Source organism: Coffea eugenioides, chromosome 5, assembly GCF_003713205.1.
Source record: "Coffea eugenioides isolate CCC68of chromosome 5, Ceug_1.0, whole genome shotgun sequence".
NCBI lineage: Eukaryota > Viridiplantae > Streptophyta > Magnoliopsida > Gentianales > Rubiaceae > Coffea > Coffea eugenioides.
Genome location: NC_040039.1, coordinates 27,879,539 through 27,900,444, shown reverse-complemented (window position 1 = coordinate 27,900,444; position 20,906 = coordinate 27,879,539). Strand labels below are relative to the sequence as shown.

At 37.8% G+C, this 20,906-nt stretch overlaps 1 pseudogene; it reads right to left on the bottom strand.

The window, feature by feature from the left end:
• Positions 1–367: 367 nt before the first annotated feature.
• LOC113771330 lies at positions 368–3,229 on the bottom strand (annotated as a pseudogene).
• Positions 3,230–20,906: the final 17,677 nt, after the last annotated feature.

Below are 20,906 nucleotides of genomic sequence, written 5' to 3'. Positions count from 1 at the left end.
CCAGCCTCAACCGAATGAGAGTGAAGTAGATAGAAGGAAGGAAAAGAGTCGGGTGCAGTTGTGGAGGAACCGACGCTACAACAAAAATGAATTTTAACGGCATTTAAAGGTGTCAGTATAGATAATCTAACCTGACACTTTATCTTTCCTCACACCTCGAACGAGTGTCGCCTCTTCCAATATGGGAATAGGCTCGTAACATTCAAAAGTGTCAGGAAAACTATGCTGTTATAGCATCCCATCTGCCAACAAAAATCCCTTTTCTTGATAATCGAAAGTGTCATTACATATTGCTTTAGAAGCTGAGCTATGCTGACACTTTTAACTGCCAGGAGTTTTTTTAAAATTTTTTTTATATAGAAGCAACCTACAGGTAGTGCTTCCTGCTATACATTTCATCAATCTGAAACCCAAAGGACTTGTAAAATTATCCCACAGAACAGAATGCATATAGTAATCTAAAACAAAAATCAATGCTCAAATATAATTTGTTGAACTAAAAGTTAGTAACAACTAGGGTAGCAAATCCCTAACAAGTACAAACTTGAAAGATTCTCATGTGCACAAACTTGAAAGTATCTAGCCTACATATATATGCTCCAACTACCACGACTGCAGCCAATCCAGTCATAAGCAGACAAATCTGAAATAAGAGAACATATTATCAGCCCATCGTTGCATTCTCATATAGACGTATGCTCACCTATATATTTGCTATCATGCATAAGGCATAACAACAATAGGCAACATAGTAAGACTTACATTTAGCTTTAAAAACATATACACCAGTTACAATAATTGGAGAAAATTTGAAATTGCACTTTGTCCATCACAATGTACTTTCTTAACCATATAATTGAGCTAATCCTTACTTGATTAAAACATAGAATTGAGTGGTTGCTCTATTAACATGGGCATTTAACTCTAAACGTGGAAGAATAACACAAGAAGAACCATGTCCCATCCTCATATTATGCCTTTAAATACCACCCTTAATGTGGAATTTAGTCACAAATCACCATATTCTAGCACAAGATTCTGACTCCTTAAAAGTTTTATTATCAGCAATATAAAGCTCAATGTTCAGAAGCATATTTATCACATCAAAAGTTTGACACACATATAAAATGCATGTAAGAAACCAAAGTGGAGGAAATCATTAAATTACCATCAGTACCATGTATCAGATTATATAGCTTATTCTGTTGATATGAGAATTAATAGATATAGAACTTTCAAGGGTAATATCAAAAGAATATCCACCTCATATTGTTGATACAATTTTCAAATTAATACCCTGTCAAAATTACTATAGCTTACATATCAAATTGCAGTTTCTTGTCCAAACTTACTTGAATTGTTTTACCTATAGTTGGCGAAAGAAGATTTTAGAACACAACAGAAAAAGAAATAGAAATAGAACATCCTTTACCTCCACAAAGTCAGTCCCATTAGTTGCAAAAAATCGAAGACCTGCTTCACTAGCTATAGCTTTTGCAAGAAGAGTTTTGCCAGTTCCAGGAGGGCAATGGACAGTAGCGTCATGAAGCCTAGTATTAAGCAAACCACAGCAGTCTTGGAGAATATTGCTGCACTCCAAAAGCACCAATATTACAACCAGAGTACCTTGTCTACGGCATCTTTTTCACTGTAGAAAAGTTACTCTGAACTGGCTTTAAAACCGTGGAACATACCTTTGAATTTTGAAGTACCAAGACTGCTTACTGAACCTAGCCAGTTCCCTCTTAACAGTGGATTTCCAATGAAACTTAAAAGGGAAGAAAAAGGAATAAATGTCAAAAGATCACCTATATTCCGTCTTGGTAAGAAAAGAAGTAAACATCACCTATATGAAGCCCAGCTTGCCACATACCTGTCGGGTGGAAACCTTGAGAAGTTTCTGCCTACGAGGATAACCCCAGCAAAATTGTTATAAGAAACATTCCTGTGGAAGAGATTTATCAGTAACTGCAGATGCTTCAAATGAAAGAAAACAGAGGCAGGATGGACTCACAATGTGGCAAGGCTTAAACAACTGGTTAGTTGATCAGGAATTTATCCACTGAGATTATTATTATTCAGAATACTGCAACAATAACACCCAGACAACAATTTATGATGATTTTACTAAGAAATCATAACATTTTATGCACCTCACCAAAGGTTTGCATTCTACTTGACATTTTATCGAACAAGTTGTGGACAACAAATCCATAACAAAATAGTCACATTCCACAAGTAGACAACTGACAGGAATAAAGCTAATGCACAAAAGGATGGTGGACTATTTGGACCAGTTAGTTACACTTATGTTTTTAGTGTTCGATGAATTGCCTCAAAAAAAATTTCTTTCTAGTATCAGATTTTTTGTCTCACGAAAAGCACTCTGGTAAAGATTGTCTGCTAAATCAAGCACTAATGCACAAAACTCCTACAGCCCACCGTATACGCACCACATATCATTCGCTAAAAGCAATTAAGCAAACACAAAAGAATTGAAACCAAATCTAGTTTGTATTTCACAACAAATGAATCTTCCCGCCGGGAGAGAAATCAATTTGGCAGCCTCACTTTCTCCCACAGCCCTGATGATAGCGGCTCTCCGCTTCTGCTCAGTCTTCATAACCACAAACTTGGAGCGCTCAGCCTCCTGTTGAGCCATCTGTTTCTGCTCCACGGCCTTGGAGAACTCGGCCCCACAGGGCAAGTAAGTAATGGAAACGTCATCCAGCACGATGTTGAAGTGGCGCGGCGAACCAAGCTGTCGCGAACCAGAGCGGAGACGTGGGACCTCTTGGTGAGCAACTGATTAGTGTTAACTGGGCGACGACGGCCTTGAGTACCTCGTTGCTGATGGAGGGAAGCACTTTCTCGTCATACTCGAGGCCAGGTTTGAAGATGTTAGAGAGGCGGGAGACCTCAGGTCGAGAGAGGACCCGGAGAGTGAGGTTGACCATCTGGAGATCCTTGGTGCCAGAGATGGAGGAGAAAGTGTGGGGATGGGTATGGATGTCAAAGATGAAGGGCTTCTAGAGCCACAGGATGAGGAAGTAAGTACCCTCTCCAATGTGTCATTGATGACACCGCGGAACCGGTAGAAGAGGACAGCCCGCTGCCCTCCGTTGACAGTGTAGAGGGAGGAGTTGAGGATGGTGGCACCGATACCTAAACCAAAGGCGGCATGGGCTATGTTAGTTAGGAACGAAACTGCTGCCTAGCTGCTACCCATTTTTCCTACCAAGTACATCGGAATCTGACAACAGAGAGATAGAGAGAGGGGGAGGGGGGCTAGAAATGGTGGAGCCAAAAAATGAAAATTTTGAGTAAGTGTTTTCACTAAATGTTTTGGCCGGCAGAATGAAAATTTTGAATATTTTACAGCAAATTAATCATCCGCCAAAATCAAATGATGCCGTTTTGTGTCTTTCTTTTTTTTTGGTACATCTCACATTTTTCTCGAGTGTCATGTTAGGTAGTCTAAAGACACATTATTATTTTTATATCTGATAAAATTTAAAAAAAATTAGAGTATATATTATTGAGTTGATAATAAGTGTCATGATAGGAGTGCTATAATGACACAAACCAGCAAGTGTCCTTATAAGTATGTTAGGAAAGGCCATTTTTGTTGTAGTGCAAAGCAGAAAACTAAAAGTGCAGGCTACAATTTTTCAAATTCTAAGGGAAAAAAAGATGGGTAAAATGCTGCAAAAATCTCTTACTTATCTAGTATAATTGAATACTTAAGCTGCATGTTAGATTTGAGTACAAAATACAAAGATTTAGCTAATGAAAATCCAAATTAATGACTAACTAAGCTGCTGGAAAAATTTTTGGGATAACTGAGGATGAAGCTGGAATTTTAGCTTAAGTACCAGAGTTTTTCTTTAGAGAATGATGTTAGGAATGCATGCAATAGGTTTAACTTAAGTTTTATAAGATGCTCAGCTGATAAACTCATGAAAAACTGGAAGATTGAGCTAGAAATGTTGAGAGACAGTCGCTGGAATCTTCCAGCTTCAGCCGAGAGAAGAAATAAAGAATTTTTCCAGGTTTCTTTATGGATTCTGGTTCCAAACTTCTACATTAAGGCTTAATTCATTGCACAATACTTTAATATTAACATGCATGTTAGATTTAAGTGTGTAATGAAGAGATTATTGGAGAAATTTCTTGCTTTTAAAGATTGATTGCTGCTAAAGCTTTTCCAATGGCCGTGAAAGGAAAATAGAACTTTCACTAGCTTTTCCCCTCGAATCTTTGGCTGCAAATTTCATATTACTGCTTAAGATATCCTGTAGCATGATAACCACTCTCTGCATGTTAAGTTGGAGTGGAAAAATGAAGAAATTGTGGAGAAAGTTTCACAGTTAAAACTGCTAAATTGTTGGAAGATTATATCTTAGCTGATGATAGATTTATGGTGGCTTCTTGAAGGAATAATTTGCTGGAATTTCCAGTTATTTGTTTCATTTCATGTTGGACAGAATGTATGTTGTGTGTTTGGTGTTTTAGGCAAGGAAAAGATGGAAACTTTGCCGAAAATTTTGAAGTAATGTTGCTGGAACTTGTTTTAATGGCCGAGAGAGAGGGGGGCTAAAACTCTCATGTTGTTTTTGAAAATTTCATGATAATTGGCTGCAATCTTGAGTAAAACATTGTATAATATCTTGTCCCTGTTTCATGTACATTTTATTGACTTTTAACACTTGAAAAGCTGGTGAATTGGAGCAAATTTAAACAAGTAGCAAACTAGAATCTGGTTTAGCGCAAAGGAAGAGATGAAAAGTTCACTAGCCTTAATCTTTGAATTTTTGGTTGAAAATAGTTTAACCTTAGTTTAAATACCTCACAAGACCTTAAATTTGGTATACATGTATATTTCCGCTTGTTTGAGTTGATAAATTTGATGAATCTTGAAGAGAAATGTGAGAAAGGTTGCTATATCAACTATAGGAATCCAGAGAGCTTTAAAACTTATATGAAAAGATATTCAACTAAAATATGATTTAAGTGACTTTATATGAATTGTATATTCACCTTAGGATAATAAACTAGTTTGCTCATGGTGTTAATTAATAAAAAGGGATTTATGGGACAAAAAGTACCTTAAAGTTAGCTATTTCTAAACTTATCTTGTTAAAAGATAATGTTGAGTTTTCGTACGTTAAATCTAAAAGCATAAAAGTAGTAAAGTGACAATACTGGAAATGCTACTTAAACTTCCTTTCTTTTGGAAATTAAAAGTTGAAGTGACGAGTGAATGTGAGAAAATGCACTAGTTGCCTCATTTAAACATAGCAATGACTTAGAATTTGGGTGGAATGGTGACCAGAGGGTAGAAAATAGCACGTATGTTGATTATACTTTAGAACTTCACCAAATGAATAGTTAAATAATTATGACAATTGTAACTTGTCTCAGGAGATAGCGGTGTGCAAGAAAGCAATCCCGAGATCGAAGTGTAACTTTTGTCTAGGATGAGTGTTTCCGGATTTGTGTGTCTAAACTGTTTATGTTTTACTTAAGTGAGATTATGTGCTAAATGTGCTTATTATGGAATATTACTAGTGATTCATTGTAAAGTGTATCTCAATTGTCCCTCGCCTTCTAAGTCAGGGGTGTATTTTATTGCACTCAACTTAGTATAGTTTAAAGGTTGATAATTGACCAAGTGTTACTGTAAGTATGCATGAATGTAAGCCGTATGTTTGGATGATTAATGAGAAATGTTGTCTCTGAAATTAATGTAAATGAATGAGCCCTGGTGAGAGCCAGGCAGGCAATTCACTAACCTTTAGGATACGTCTCAGGGGAAGGTGTGGTCATCACAAAAGCATGATACACTTGTACGTTAAAAAGGAAAAACTAGCTCATATGTGATAAAAAAATTTCCACGAGCCTATTAAACAGTTTGCTATCAAGATTTTCATATTTTCATTTACGAATACACAAAGTGTTATACCTATTTTTTTATTTTTTTCTTCATTCTATTAACTACAAAATCAAGAGTTCCCATAGACTTTGGTTACTAATTAGACATAAATTATATTTCTGTAGATTTTGGTTACTAAGATACCAATCGCGTTGAATACCACTCACATTTTGCTAAAGGGTAAAACAACAAAGAGTGAGAGAAACACACTCACTTAAATTTGGGATATAATAGGGAGTGAATATCCACTCCTTGTCCATTCGTTAGTTTTCAATTATTACTAGCTTTTATACTTTGTCCTTAGGGCACAAAATAAAAAAACCCATGCTATTTCGTGTATGAAACTCAATTCACATGTGTATATGACTGATTTTCTAATTACGGAAATGTAATAGCATGATTTCCAAATTTGCTTGATTTACATATGTTTTATTGGTTGTTTAAGGAGCATGATAGCTCATTTATGGTCATCAATATATTTGGCAGACTGATCCCACGACTACATGAATTCACGAAAAAGTGGAGGTTTCTAAAACATACCTTGTTGCTTCCTTAGTCAGTAGATTACTAGGCTACGTGTATAGAGACAAATGATGGAATGACTTGCCAAATGACTTGATAAACAATGAATGATGTGATACTACGATACGATATGATATGATATGTACTAAATGATATACCAATAAGTTTTGCTGCACTATATGTATGAATAAATCATGAAATGTTTTACGAAAAATTATATGTGTGTAACTCATACGATCTGGCAAATAAGACTTGAATTCCTTATTAAGCATGTTTATGCTCACCACACTAACTCTAAAAATTTGCAGATCTAAAGGAAGAATATGAATTAGTTTATAAACTTGTCGAGAGCAGTTAATGATAGTTGACAAGAAGATTTTGTTCCTTGCCAGAGACTTGTTATTCTTAATTATTGGGTTTTAATAATTGTAATAAATGGCAAACTTACAGCCTTAAGACATTAGTTATGATTTTACTTCTGAACAAGGATTACTCATAGCTATTTAGAAATATTTAAAAAGCTTAAGTTTTATGCAAATTTTTAGAAGCTACTGTAGTAATGATGCCTTGTGCGCCTCCGGACAAAAGGTTATTTACCACTAGGGGAGAGTTAGAGCCAGAGATGCCTTGTGTGCTTGAAACAGTTATTTTCTTGAATGCATGGTCTCCTATTAAGGCGTATTTGACACATGAAAATCCAACAACATTGAAACGTAGAAAGAGCAAAGTAAGCTATCCATTAATTGTGAGATCTTGACAACTAAGAAAACTGCGAACTAAACCAGCATGCTAGAAACAAGTGCAACTATGCAGGACCTAAGCGTATCATCAACTTTGCAAATGTGAACAACGTTCTCGAAGAGAAGCCTGAGATCATCATCACTCAAAAAGAGACCAAAACCGACAACGACCTAGAAAGTGAAAGATCACTAAAATTTTAAGGAAGAAAGAGAGCAAAAATCAATCACTTCAGAGATTGAATCTCGAAGTATTAAATGAGATGAAAATCAAGTGTAGGAAGAGGGAGAAATAAACATAAAGAAAAATGACTTTGTTGTCCAAATCCAACGAATTGAAGACAAGTTTATAAGAAGACATTCTAATGGAAGATGTTTTCGAGGAGTTCATGTTAAGAGACTAAACAAGACAATAGGAAGAGTGCAGAAACTTTACTAATAATTTCACAAAGAAAGGGGATTTGTTGATGATTCTTGAGACATTGATGTGATGACCCCACCGCCTCCTAGGGCGTACCCCAGGGTTTAGCGGATAGCATGCCCAACTCTTGCCAGGACTCGCTCACTCACTTCAAGAAAACAAGTTACAACTTCGAAAGGAAAAAAAACAATAGTTCCAAACTTAAAATGTACATTGATACTTAAGTTAAGCTCTAAGGCTCATACATTCCCAAATATCTCAAAATATTTAACATTCCAGAAACATTCAACCCTAATCGAGCACTATCGCGAGTACAATTGCAAAAATTCAAAAGTTAAACAATGCTAGCCTATACTAGCCTCACGCCCTCGCTCGTACCCCCTGTAAGGAAAACAAATTTAACGGAATAGAGTGAACTAATGCTCAGTGAGGTTCCAAAACTTCTTGCAGACCCAAGTAGCAAGTTGGTCATTATGTAAAACTTGAAATATCAAAGTAGCGAGTATAAGAGTTCATAAAAGTGGGTAATAACAATTCAAATTAACAAATCATTAGATATCCAACAATTCCAAGTAAAAGGATACAGATGGCTCTCAAGAGCCAAATTCCCATTGCATTACTTGATTTGAACCCGTTGACACTCCGCCAACGTTTAAATAAGCAAAACCATGACCGTAGATCTCCACTTTACACCAATTTTTATCCACCAATCAACCCCCTTACCAGGCCCGAACTTCAAAGTAAAAGTGATAGTAATACTCGAGTGTACCGAATCCAGTGGACCATATCCAAAGGATTATATAATAAACAATAAACAGTACCTATGGTTCGCCAATCTCCTCAACCAAACCCTTACTGGCTCGATTCGACTGACTAGCCAATAGGATGAGGATAAAAGTAGTGAGACGGGATGAGAGGCACCTCCCACTTGGATTGAGTGTGGTATATGCTACCGCTCAGCACTTACAAGTCAAGCACAAGCACAAACTAGTAAACAAGTAAGAAATCACATTAGGGCAAGTGCGATAAAGTACACCCTTATCCGTCCAAACAAGTCAAGTATTTCTTTCAAATATCAAGTTCAATTATGCACTTGGAAACACTCACCAACAATTTATTTCTTTTCAAAACCACGTTCAAGGTCAACTCGTTGGTTGGAGTTCAAATCTGCTATAAAATATCATTGGACAGTTTGAAAGCAATTAGGGTTCAAAATATAAGAATTTCGCTTAAAGAAAAGCAAATAAATGAAACGTGTTGGAGTAGTATTCATTTCACTTATCAAACTCTAGAAAATTCATGCTCGCTCGTTTGGTTTCGATAAAGAAGCGATTAACACTTTTAAGTTCGCAACTTGGTTTAAAAGACGAGAAAAACATATTTATAGTGGTTGCTACTTTCGCCTTTTAAAGGGTGCGAGTTTTGGCAAAATTCAGCTTATGTTCTCCTACTAAGGGAAACTTGAGTACTCTAAACAATTCAAGTTCAATTCATCCCCGAATCACCACTCAAGTACCAATTTCGCTCGCTTATCCTACGGAAGAAAATTTGGGCAGCATTTCCCTTGTTTTAACTCATTTTTCCAGCCATTAAGGCTTCATTTTTTTCTCCAAATCAATCCAATTCAAACACCACAAGTAAGCATATCAAGATAGCTCTTCATCTAGGCTTAAAACCATCAACTGGTAACTCATTTCCAACAAGTAACCATCCAATATCAAAGCTGGAAATTCATCTTGTAAAGCTAAAAAGTCATATTCATGCTACTAATCACCTCACAAATTCCATATCCAAGCTCAATACCAACATTTGATAGTTGAACAACATAAAGCAATGCTAAAATGGCAAAACCCAAGCTGAAAATCCATTAATCTATATCAAAACTAGAGTATCATCCAAGATATTTCAAGATTCAAGGCATCTACTCCATAGTTTGCTAAAATAAGAAAGAAAAAGGAAGTTTTAGACTTATACCTTTCAAATCACATGAAGAAAGTGAAAAATAAAAGGTTTCCTCTCCAAACAACTCCACAACAAGCTTCCTTAGCTCCTTGGTGCCAATTTAATTGGTTTAGATTTTGAGATTTCAACTCAAACAAGGTTAAATCAAGATGAAGTTGGAAATTCTCCTCTCTTGTTTGTCTCTCCCAATTTTCGGCCAACACAAGAGGAAAATGAACGAAACTTAGCCAAAACGAAAGGTAAGAAGAAAGGAAAATATCTTGGTCAAACTTTTATGGATTGCCAATACTTGTCACTTAAGATCTTTTCTTTATTTTTGTTTTATTTTCTACCTTTTACTTAGTCAATAATGGTGGCTGACTTAAGGGTTAATTTAAGGAGGTTTAGGTGAAATAAAAACAAGAAAATTAGGGTAAGAAAGTAGTGGTCAAGTGGTGTGTGACAGTCCCACCTCTCCCTTGGGTGAACCCTAGGGTATCAGCGGACTGCCTATCCAGCTCTCGCCAGGGCTCGGTCGATCAAAGAACTAGAAACTCAAGAAAACTGATGAAATATCTTCCAAACAAAGAGTGCAAACCCTAATTGAAATATAATCGCCACGCCAACTTTCCAAATTTAGAAGAAGAGCTAAATGTCAAACTTACCACTCCACACTTAATTTACATACATGCGTCAAACTTACGAATTCAAGCTTACAATAGTCAAAAGTAAGGTCTTCTAAACAAAAGGTTACAATCCGAAGTACAAGTTCAAAGTAAAAGATAAATCTATGAAAGTCCTTGGTCAATAGCCATCCCAGATCTGTTAAGGAAAACAAAGGAAGTATGGTGAGTTAAAACTCAGTGAGGTTCCAAGTAAACAGATAAGCACATAGCCAAATAAAGATGTGAGGTAAACAAGTAAACACAATATTGTACTACAATAATTTAATCACAGTTCAATTCAAGGATAAGCGTGGCTTCCAAAAGTCAAATCCACTTGAGTTTGATCATACAAGAATCCGTTGACTCTCCGTCAACGTTTGCATTTAAAGAATACAATGTCCATAGAACTCCACTTTCTCCAATTTTCGTCCACCAGTCAACCCCCTTACCGGACCCGAACTCCTCAAACAGTAAGTAGGTAATACTCGAGTATACCGGTTTTCAGTTTTCAATAAACAGTTCTCAAGATTTATTGGCCTTCTCAACAAAGCCCTTATTGGCTCGATACAACCGACTCACCTATGAGGTTAGGTATCCAAACAGTGGCAGTAGTTGATGGGATATCACCCAAACAACACACATACAGAGAAATCATATCTCATAGCATTAGTATACAGAGATTCAGTGGAATCAAAAGAGGTCGAGTGCGATAAAGTACACGCTCACCTCAATTTTATGAAAACAGTGTTTAGCTCAACCAGTCACCAATCAAGTATTCAGATATTTCACATAGACAGTTAACAGGTAATGGAACACTCACCTGTCAAGTAATGTAGTGTTCAAACGTCAAGTCCCTTGGTTACGTTCACCACTGTTTCCCAATCCTAGGGCAACGAGTGAAATCGTTAACAAACTAGGTTCAATTCCAACCCAAATGTGAGCTCATTAGGTGATCAAGTGAGTGGTTAAATTTACTCAATTCACCATGCAAGTTAGGCCCAAAATGCAGTAAAAGTTCATGAGAAAACAAGTTTGACAAATGCAAGAAAGTTGGGCAAAAGAAAAGTTTCATTCAAGTTCAAAGTGTTCTTCGCGGGTAAAACAATTCCGCCAATGCAGTCTCGGAAAAATGGCCATATATCACTGTAGGAAGATCGGAATCAGGTGCCGTCAGTGGCATTGGAAACTAGACTCAAAGGGCTTTTCAACGGTATCAAATACTCACTCTAGTTCATCTCATATCAGTACCAGTAGCTTGGACAAGTTGGCTGATTTTTCAGTCCTAATCAGCCCTAAAACCCAAGTAAAGTTGCACTAGTTCTTGGTGCTAACTTCACTTGTTTTGGCTCAAATTCATCCAATTTAATCTCCTATGGTTCATATACAGGGGATCAAGTTATCTAGTACCATTGGAGCTCAAAATGTAACACACAAAAATGATTAAAAGAGCCATAACAGTCTAGCCATCGAAAGGAACCAAAACAGTCCACTAGTGGTCCAAACAACCACTTTATTTGCTCCATTTCTATATTAACTCACACCAAAACTTAAACATGTGTTTGGCCAAGTTTCTTAGACTTAAATAAGGTGCAAATGAACCACACAATTAAGGAGAAACCTCCTCTACCAAACCGGTTAGCCAAGGGGAAGAAAAATAGTCCACTAGTTCACTTATGTCACCAACCTTCATCCTTTCATTGTTTTTAACTTAAACAACATGTCAAGTGTTATCTCTAATTCAAAAAGGGTCCATAACATGTTAATACATGAAGGAAAGCTATGAAAAAAGCTCAAACATTTCATCAAACACATGGTAGGTAAACCAACTAACCCTTCTACCACTTGTTTAGTTCAAGAATTTTAACCACAAACAACATCCAAACAACTTCTAGTTTGCCATCAAAACTTCAAACATTTCATATAACACAAGAAAACTAAGATTTAAGGTTCATGTACCTCTCTTGTATGAAGCTTGAGTCACCCAAAACAATCACCAAACCAAAAGCTTCAAGCTTGAAAATCACACACTAGAGTTGGAAGTAGTTTACTCACTAACTCAAGTCCTTCACTTTTGATTTTTCTCTCAAGATCAAACTAGGTTTAGAAAGCAAGAAAAATGGAGTTTCTCTCTTCTCTTGGTAGCTTCAAGGTGGCCAGCGAACATGAAGAAAAATGGGGCCAAGTTTTGTTTAAAAGTCCTCTAATTACATTGGTTAAAAGGTTGAATGGCTAGGGTTTAGCCACTTGGCCCAATCTTGGCCCTTTCTTCTCTTAATCTTTTGACTAATGAAGTTTCTACCCTCCAAATGTACCAATACCTATTTAACACTTCTAAACTATCATATAAAGTCCCAACTACTAATAAAAGGACACTTGGTCAAAGTGTGTGTGGTAAAATAAAATAAAACCAACTCAAGGAAATGTTACAATCCAAATAAGAGTAATAAAGTACAATGTAAGGAAATGTTATAATGCATGTAGAATGCAATGCAAGGACATGTTATAAGTGATTTAAATCTTAGGGCAAGGCATGTAGTTTTGAAAAATTATATTTTAAAGTGAGGGTTCTCACACTCTCTCTCCCTTAAAGAATTTCGTTCTCGAAATTCTCACCTTGATCACTGAATAGCTCAAGATATTTTGCACGCATGTCCTCTTCCACTTTCTAAGTAGCTTCCTTTATTTCATGATTTCTCCACAAAATCTTTACCAAGGGTATCTGTTTAGTCCTTTATTCCTTTACTTTTCGATCTAAGATCCGTATCGGCCTTTCTTCATAAGTCAGAGATTCGTCAATGTCATTTTCTTCTGGCTTCAGTACATGAGTGGGGTTTGGATGATACTTCTTCAACATGAAAATGTGAAATACATCATGAATCCTGGATAGACTCGCTAGTAACTCCAACCTGTATGCTACATTTCCAACTCATTGAAGAATTTTGAATGGTCCTACGTATCTTGGTTGAAACTTCTTTCCTTTTCCTGCCGTGAGATTTCGAAGTGGTGTAATCTTTAAAAATACCTTGTCTCCAACTTCAAACTCCAAATTCTTTCATCGATTATCGGCGTAGCTCTTTTGTCGACTTTGCACTGTCTGAAGCCTCTGACGTATCACTTTCACCTTCTCATACGTATCTTCGATCCATGGTACTACAGTTGGGTCTAAAACCTTTCTTTCCCCTACTTCATCCCAATATATTGGTGATCGGCACTTCCTTCCATAAAGAGGTTCATATGGTGCCATTTGTATAGAAGAAGGATAGCTATTATTGTACGCAAATTCAACTAACACTATATACTGTCCCCAACTTCCACCAAAATCCAAAATACATGTCCTCAACATGTGTTTCAAGTGTTTGAATGGTTCTCTCCGACTGCCCATTAGTTTGGGAATAATAAGTAGTACTAAAGTTCAATTTGGTCCCCAAGGCTCCTTGTAACTGTTGCTAGAAACGAGACACAAACCGCGGATCTCTGTTAGAAACAATGCTTATTGGGAACCCATGTAATCTCACTATCTAGTCCATGTATAGTTGGACCAATTTCTCCAAAGAGTATCTCATATTTATAGGCAAGAAATGAGCAGATTTGGTCAACCTGTCTACTATTACCCAAACGGCGTCGTGACCTTTCTGGGTACGAGGTAACCCTGCTACAAAATCCATGGTAATGTGTTCCCATTTCCACTCAGGGATTTCAAGAGGTTGTAGAAGATCTAAGGGTTTTTTATGTTCAACTTTCACTTGTTGGCACACTAAACTTTTTTGGATAAACTGAGCAATTTCCTTCTTCATTTTATCCCACCAATACAGTCTCTTCAAATCTTGGTACATCTTACTGCTTCCAGGATGTACTGTATACTTAGATCGATGTGCCTCTTCCAAAATGTCCCTTTTTTATCATTTCATCTTGCGGTACCACTATTCGATCACGAAATTTCAAGATACCCTCAGAACTCACATTAAAGTCCGAGATTTCCTCTTTTTGCACTTTTTCTATCCATTTTTGTACCATCTGATCATTCTTCTGAGTTTCTTTAATTGCATCCAACAACTCCGATTTTATCGTGATATTGCCCAAAATCACTTTCTATCGGTCCAACCGTGGGTTCCATTCACTCACATTTTCCAACAAATTTCACTCCTTAACCATTAATACAGCTATTTAAACTTTCCGACTTAAAGCATCCGCTATGACGTTGGCTTTCCCTGAGTGGTAGTTAATTGTACAGTCATAATCCTCAAGAAATTCCACCCACCGACGCTGTCTCAAGTTTAGCTCCTTCTGGAAAAATAGATATTTCAAAATCTTATGGTCGGTATACATCTCAAAAGTCACCCCATATAAGTAATGCCTCCACTTCTTTAGAGCAAAAACTACAGCAGCCAACTCCAAATCATGAGTTGGGTAATTGCGCTCATGTGATTTTAATTTCCTAGAGACATAGGCAATTACACTTCCATTCTGCATTAGAACACATCCCAATCCTTCTCTTGAGGCATCCGTATATACAGTGAAGTTGTCTTTCCCATTTGGCAAGGCTAAGACTGGTGCCGAAGTCAACCGTTTCTTTAATTCCCGGAAACTAGCTTCACACTTAGAACCCCTGACAAATTGACCTTGCTTTTTCGCCAAGTCGGTTAAAGGCCTTGCTAATTTGGAGAAGTTCTTGATGAACCGTGTGACACCCCGAAAGAATGAGTGTGAGAACCCGAAAATTTTTTAATTTTCTAGGGTTTATTTTATTTAATCGCCCGCCTTTTTCTACATTTTCTTTATTAGAAAAATTCCCCCAGATAAAGTTTATGAGCAAAGATAGTTTTAAAATGATTTTTCTAGTATCGGTTAGTTTTTGAGAAATTAAGAGCGTATTTTGAACGTGGGACCCGCAAGTGCGGTAAATGCATTATATTTTTGACAACTTGTTGGAAATTTGTATTAAGTGATATTATTTTACAAAGTGTTAAGATATTTGTATTGGAGAGACAAAAAGATAAGTTTTAAACCTAAAGGTGACAAGTGTCACCATAAGATTTAGTCTTGAGTTTGACTACTATTCATAACTTTACCATTTAAGTAAAATTGGCCAAAAATCTCTTCATTTCTTACTTGTCTTGGCCGACTTTCTTGCTCAAAGAAAAAAAGAAAAGCTCTCAATTTTCTAGTCTCCAATCTTGCCCAATCTTTCAATTAAACCGATTAATCTTCCAATTACTCCATAAAACCTCTTAGTTTGGTGGAGTTGAGCTTGGTTGTGAAGTTGTTTGGAAAACTAAGGTGACTAGTTGCTCTCTTTCTTGTGTTGCTAAGGTGAGTTGTGAAGAACCACCCTCCTCCCTTAATTGATGCTTAAATCATGATTAGTGGTAGTATGAGATGCAAGTTTATGGATTATTTCTTGATTTGTGGATGAAGTGATGAAGTTTTATAATTATTGGGGATTTTTCTGTTTTCACATGAATATGATTATGTGGCCATGTATGATGATTGGAAATGTTATTTAAGGATGCTAGAAGGTGGCAAAAGTGGTTAATTGCAACCAATTTCTCGTTTGGAAGAAATTTGAAAAAGTTAGGGTTTGTTGTTCTTCATTCTGCCCGAATTTGTAGCTCCTAGTTAGAGGCCGAATTGGCCTTAGCATAAAACATAAACATTGTAGGGAATAACATTTTAGAGGTGCCTACAAAATTTCAGGTCAATCGGAGTAGCGTAGAATGAGAAAAGTCGAAATTACCCTTGCTGTCCTGGTTTTACCCGAATGTAAGAATTGCGCCTGTAATTGGTTGTTTTGGCTGGAATTGCTTCCGAATTGGTGGTTGAGGTCTTCTGACGAAATTTATCCCTGTTTCTTATCTTTCATATGGTTTTGGAATTTCTAGATTTGGACTTGGATAGCCTGCTTTATGATGTTTCCATTAGAATGCGTTCTGTGAATCTGTTTTTGTGATTCTGGTATGGTATCTTGCATTTTTGACCTGGTTACACTCGAAACTGGGTTGAGTAACCTTCTGTAATATTGTATCCCTATCTCTTAGCTTCGAAACGGTGTATCTTTCACCTTCATCCGATAATCGTAGCACCTTTGGTGCCATTACCGAAAAATGACGTCCAAAACTATTTTTCTGGTTTTGAGCTTAACTTTCATTTCCGGACTTTTCCCTAGCTTGACTTGTACTAGTACTACTTGGAGCTTGCTGAATGACTATTGGATGAACTTGTTGTTGTGTGTGTACCTTTGGGTTGGAATGAGGAAATAATGAAGCCATGATGGCTGGAAAAGTTAGCAAATTCAGGGGAAGTGCTGTCCGAACTTTGAAGGAACTTGTTTGCATTGGGTTTGTGATCTAAGGCTTGGATTTGAGTAAGGCAATGATATATAATGGATGGTTTCTGAGCCATGGAGGTGAGTGACCCTAAACTATTTCCAACGTACTTGTGAAACGTTTATTGCATTATTTACTTTTGAACTGTTTCCAAAGTTATTTTTGAACTGTTTCCAAAGTTACTTTTGAACTGTTTTCTTGCATATCATGCGTGCTTACATGTGAGTGTTCCTTGTTTGTTAAATGCCTCTTGACTTCATAACTTGTATTATTGATTGATAACGTGTTAAGTGCTTTTAATGATTGTTAAAACGAGTTTTCTAGGCGAGTGTGTACTTTATCGCACTCGACCTAAATAAATGTGAAATTTTCATGATTAATGATTAAATGCTACTTGCGCATGAATGTAAGCCTTTTGGGCTGAACTGGCCATTGCCCCTTGTTACCGATCGACTCGAGCCAGAAGCGGACTCGGTCGGGCGATATGGTGACCTGGGTGAACGTTTTGGTATACTCGAGTATTACCTTTGTAGGTTGGTGGAGGTTGGTGAAGCCTGGACAATGTCCAGGAGAGGGTGAATGAAATGAACAAATGAACGAACAAACTAGGGTTTATTCACAAAATGAAATTTTCAAATCATTGGAGAAATAAGGGGAAATGGCAGGAGAACGAGCGAGCGCGCGAATATTTGGCTCCATGTGGGCCCGTATCCTTTCATGAATGTTACTATCGCTTTCCATTGTAAATGTTTCTTGAATTATTGATACTCCATATTTAATGTTTTGTAAATGTTGTAATTGTTTCTGGACTTATCATTTGAATTATGACATCATTGAAATGAACTATTGTTAAATCGATTTGATTACTGATTTTACTGGTTACTCGCTGAGCTTCTAGCTCACCCCAAAAATATTTTATTCCCCTCCACAGGGCTCAAGGCGAAGGAAGGCTTGTAGTACTTATTCCTGTGATCGGATGAATTATCTCATGTGTACTTTGAATTTGGACTTCCTCTTGTATAATAGTTGGATCATGGATCAGAGTGGCGCAGTGGAAGCATGGACGCTTCGCTTTTGGATATGTAATTAGTGGAGAATTTGATGTAATATTTGAGTTTTATCTTGTCATTTGTTTGAGGACTGTAGTGAGCGACTGAGTCCCGGTGAGAGCTGGGCAAGCGGCCCGCCGAACCCTCTGGTTCGCCTTAGGGGGAGGTGGGGCTGTCACAAACCGACGGTAGTATGTTGCCAATTCCAGGAAACTACGGATCTCAATTGGGGTTTCTGGTCGTTTCCACTCAGATACGGCTTCTACTTTCACTGGATTCACAGAAATAGCATCTTTGGATATTACATGCTCTAGCAAATAAATTTTCTCCAACCAAAACTCGCACTTGCTAAACTTGACATATAACTGATATTCTCTCAAGGTCTGCAAAACTACCCTCAAATGCCATTTATGATCCTCTCAAGTCTTAGAGTATACCAAGATATTATCTATAAACACCACGACAAATTGGTCCAAATAAGATTTAAAGACTCGATGCATCAAATCCATAAATGCAGCAAGAGCATTTGTTAAACCAAAAGGCATCACCGCAAACTCAAAATGTTCATATCTGGAATTAAAAGCAATTTTCGGTATATCCTCCTGCATAATTCATAACTGATAGTAGCCTTGCCTCAAGTCCAACTTAGAGAAAACCACTGCTCCTTGCAACTGATCAAACAACTCGTCAATATGCCGCAAAAAATATTTATTTTCAATGTAACATCATTTAAGCCGCGATAGTCTATACAAAATCTCAAACTACCATCCTTCTTCTTAACAAATAGAACAAGCGCCCCCCAAGGTGATTTACTTTTTCAAATAAACCCTCGCTCTAACAAGTCCTGTAATTGCAGTTTTAGTTCCTTAAGTTCGGCAGGGGCCATTCGGTATGGTGTTTTCGCAATAGGAACAGATCCAGGTACCAAATCGATCTTAAATTCTATTTCTCTCTCTGACAGCATCGACTTCAACTCGTCAGGGAAAACATCTGGAAATTCATTTACTACTAACACATCCTCCAATTTCACCTTATCTCCAGGAGTATTAATTAAGAAAGCTAAGTAGGCCTGCGCCTCTTTACTCAATAATTTCCTGGCTCGAATTCGCGAAATAAGTGCAGATGAGACTAATCTACCTCTCACATCCAATCTTGGAGTTGTCTCTCCGGGTATAGAGAACTTCACCACCTTAGTCTTGCAATTCAACTAAGCATTATAGTGAGCCAACCAATCCATGCCTAATATCACATCATACCCCTTGAGATCTAAACTTATCAAGTCTACCACCAACTTCCGTTCTCCTACCCAAATCTCACAATTTTTATAAATCATATCGGTAATTAGGGTTTGATCCCCAGTAGGTGTTCTAACTTCTAAGACATATGGTAATTTAACAGGATTCACATCATTACCACACATAAAGGCAAGATTCACAAAAGAATGGGTTGTCCCAGGGTCAATTAGAAGCTTAGCTAAACGGTGGAATACAGGGATCGTACCTTCCACTACATCAGATGACTCAGGGGCTCGCTGATGGTCCAAAGCAAAAATTCTAGCAGAGACTTTCAACCTACTTCCACTAGCAGTTGGTTGCTTAGGGTTTGATTTCTCTGGCTGCACACCCTCATTTCCTTCATGATTTTTAACAAGGCAGGTAGCGATATGATACTCAGAACTTCCACAACGGAGACATTTCCTCATTTTGCGCCAACAAGCATCCTCGGTATAGTTTGTCTTAACACAATATCCACAGCATGTTCAAGGAGCGGGTGTAGGACCTCCTTGGGAGACAGGCTTCTGTTGTCCCCTTCCACTTTGAGCCCCTCTGGATAGAACTCCTCTCGGTGTTCCTGAGATTCGAACTCCACCCGTACCCCTCCCAAACTTAGGAGGTGGTACATGTTGATCGCCTCACTCTGGAGCACTACTAGATGCGCCATGTCTCTTGGTTTGAAAGATCTGAACTTGGAATCGGGCCTGCTTCACTCATTGATCTTTCTCAAGAGCATTCTTAAACGTGTCAATTTGAGCTGCAACTAAGTCCTTTTAAATCTCCACATTCAAACCTTGGACAAACCGCCTTATGCATTTTTTCTCAGTAACCACCAATTCTGGAGCAAATTTGGAGAGTCGGATGAACTGAGTCTCGTATTCCGCTACACTCAAAGTGCCTTGGCACAGTTTGATAAACTCATCCTCTCTTTTCTTCTAGATTAAGGGCGGAAGGAACTTCTCATTGAATTCCCTAGCAAAGTTTAACCACGTACGTGGGATTTTCTCCCTGTCCCACTTTGTCCTCAATACGTTCCACTAGGAACGCGCCGCACCTTCCAACTGGAAAACTGCGAAGGTCACTGGCCTCTCTTCAGTGTAATGTAACGCAGTGAATATACCCTCTATTCACTCAAACCAGTTCTCAGCAACTTCGGAATCAGGTCCCCCAAGAAATTTTGGATGAGCGAACTTTTAAAACCGTTCCACGGCCCTATCTTCATCTATTTCAGAGTCCTTTTGTTGGTTACCCGGTACTTGACCTTGCTGGTCAACCAATCAAACTAGTAGGTCAGTCATATGATTGATAGCCGTAACTATCTGGTCCCCTTCCCCACCTCTGGGTCCCTGGTTCTGATTGGCTATAGATCCTTGTTCCTCTTCTTGGTCTTGGGTTTGCCTGGGTCCATGCCTACGGCCCCGACCACGTTGTCGTCTACCTTCCATTATCACTCACTGGCCTAGGGTTCAAATATTATAACTAATAGGTAAGCAAGTTTTGGGTATACAATAGATACTTATTCACAATCAAAAGTCAAAGAAAAATGAAGTTGAAATCACGATAAGTAAGCGAAAACACAAAGCAGTTAAATGTCAATTCGAAATAAAGTCAAGGTCAAAGTCAAAGTCAAAGTATTATATATTCAAAGGCTCATAGCAGTCATTTAAAAGCTAACAAAGCCAAAAGTAACAAGTACGAGCCTCAAAAGTACAGGCACAGTTCATCAAATCATGTCATACAAAAGCCAGTGTATGCAGTCAAAAGAAAACTGTACAACCACCAAGTCACCACATCCCCTATCCTTTCTATGTACAATAGTCAAAATCATCCACAATTGTAACCTAGAAGTGAAGACCTAATCCGCTGCGGGACTAGCTGACCCCTCGTCCTAGGCAGGCTCAGCTCCTGCCTCGCCTCCAATGTGGGAAGCCTCATCGCTCACATCTCCAAGTAGGTCATCACAAATGTTCAGGATCGACTCGGCTCTAGTCCTCACTTTCATAGCTCTCGTAACCATGCGCTCCTAAGCTTTCCCCAGC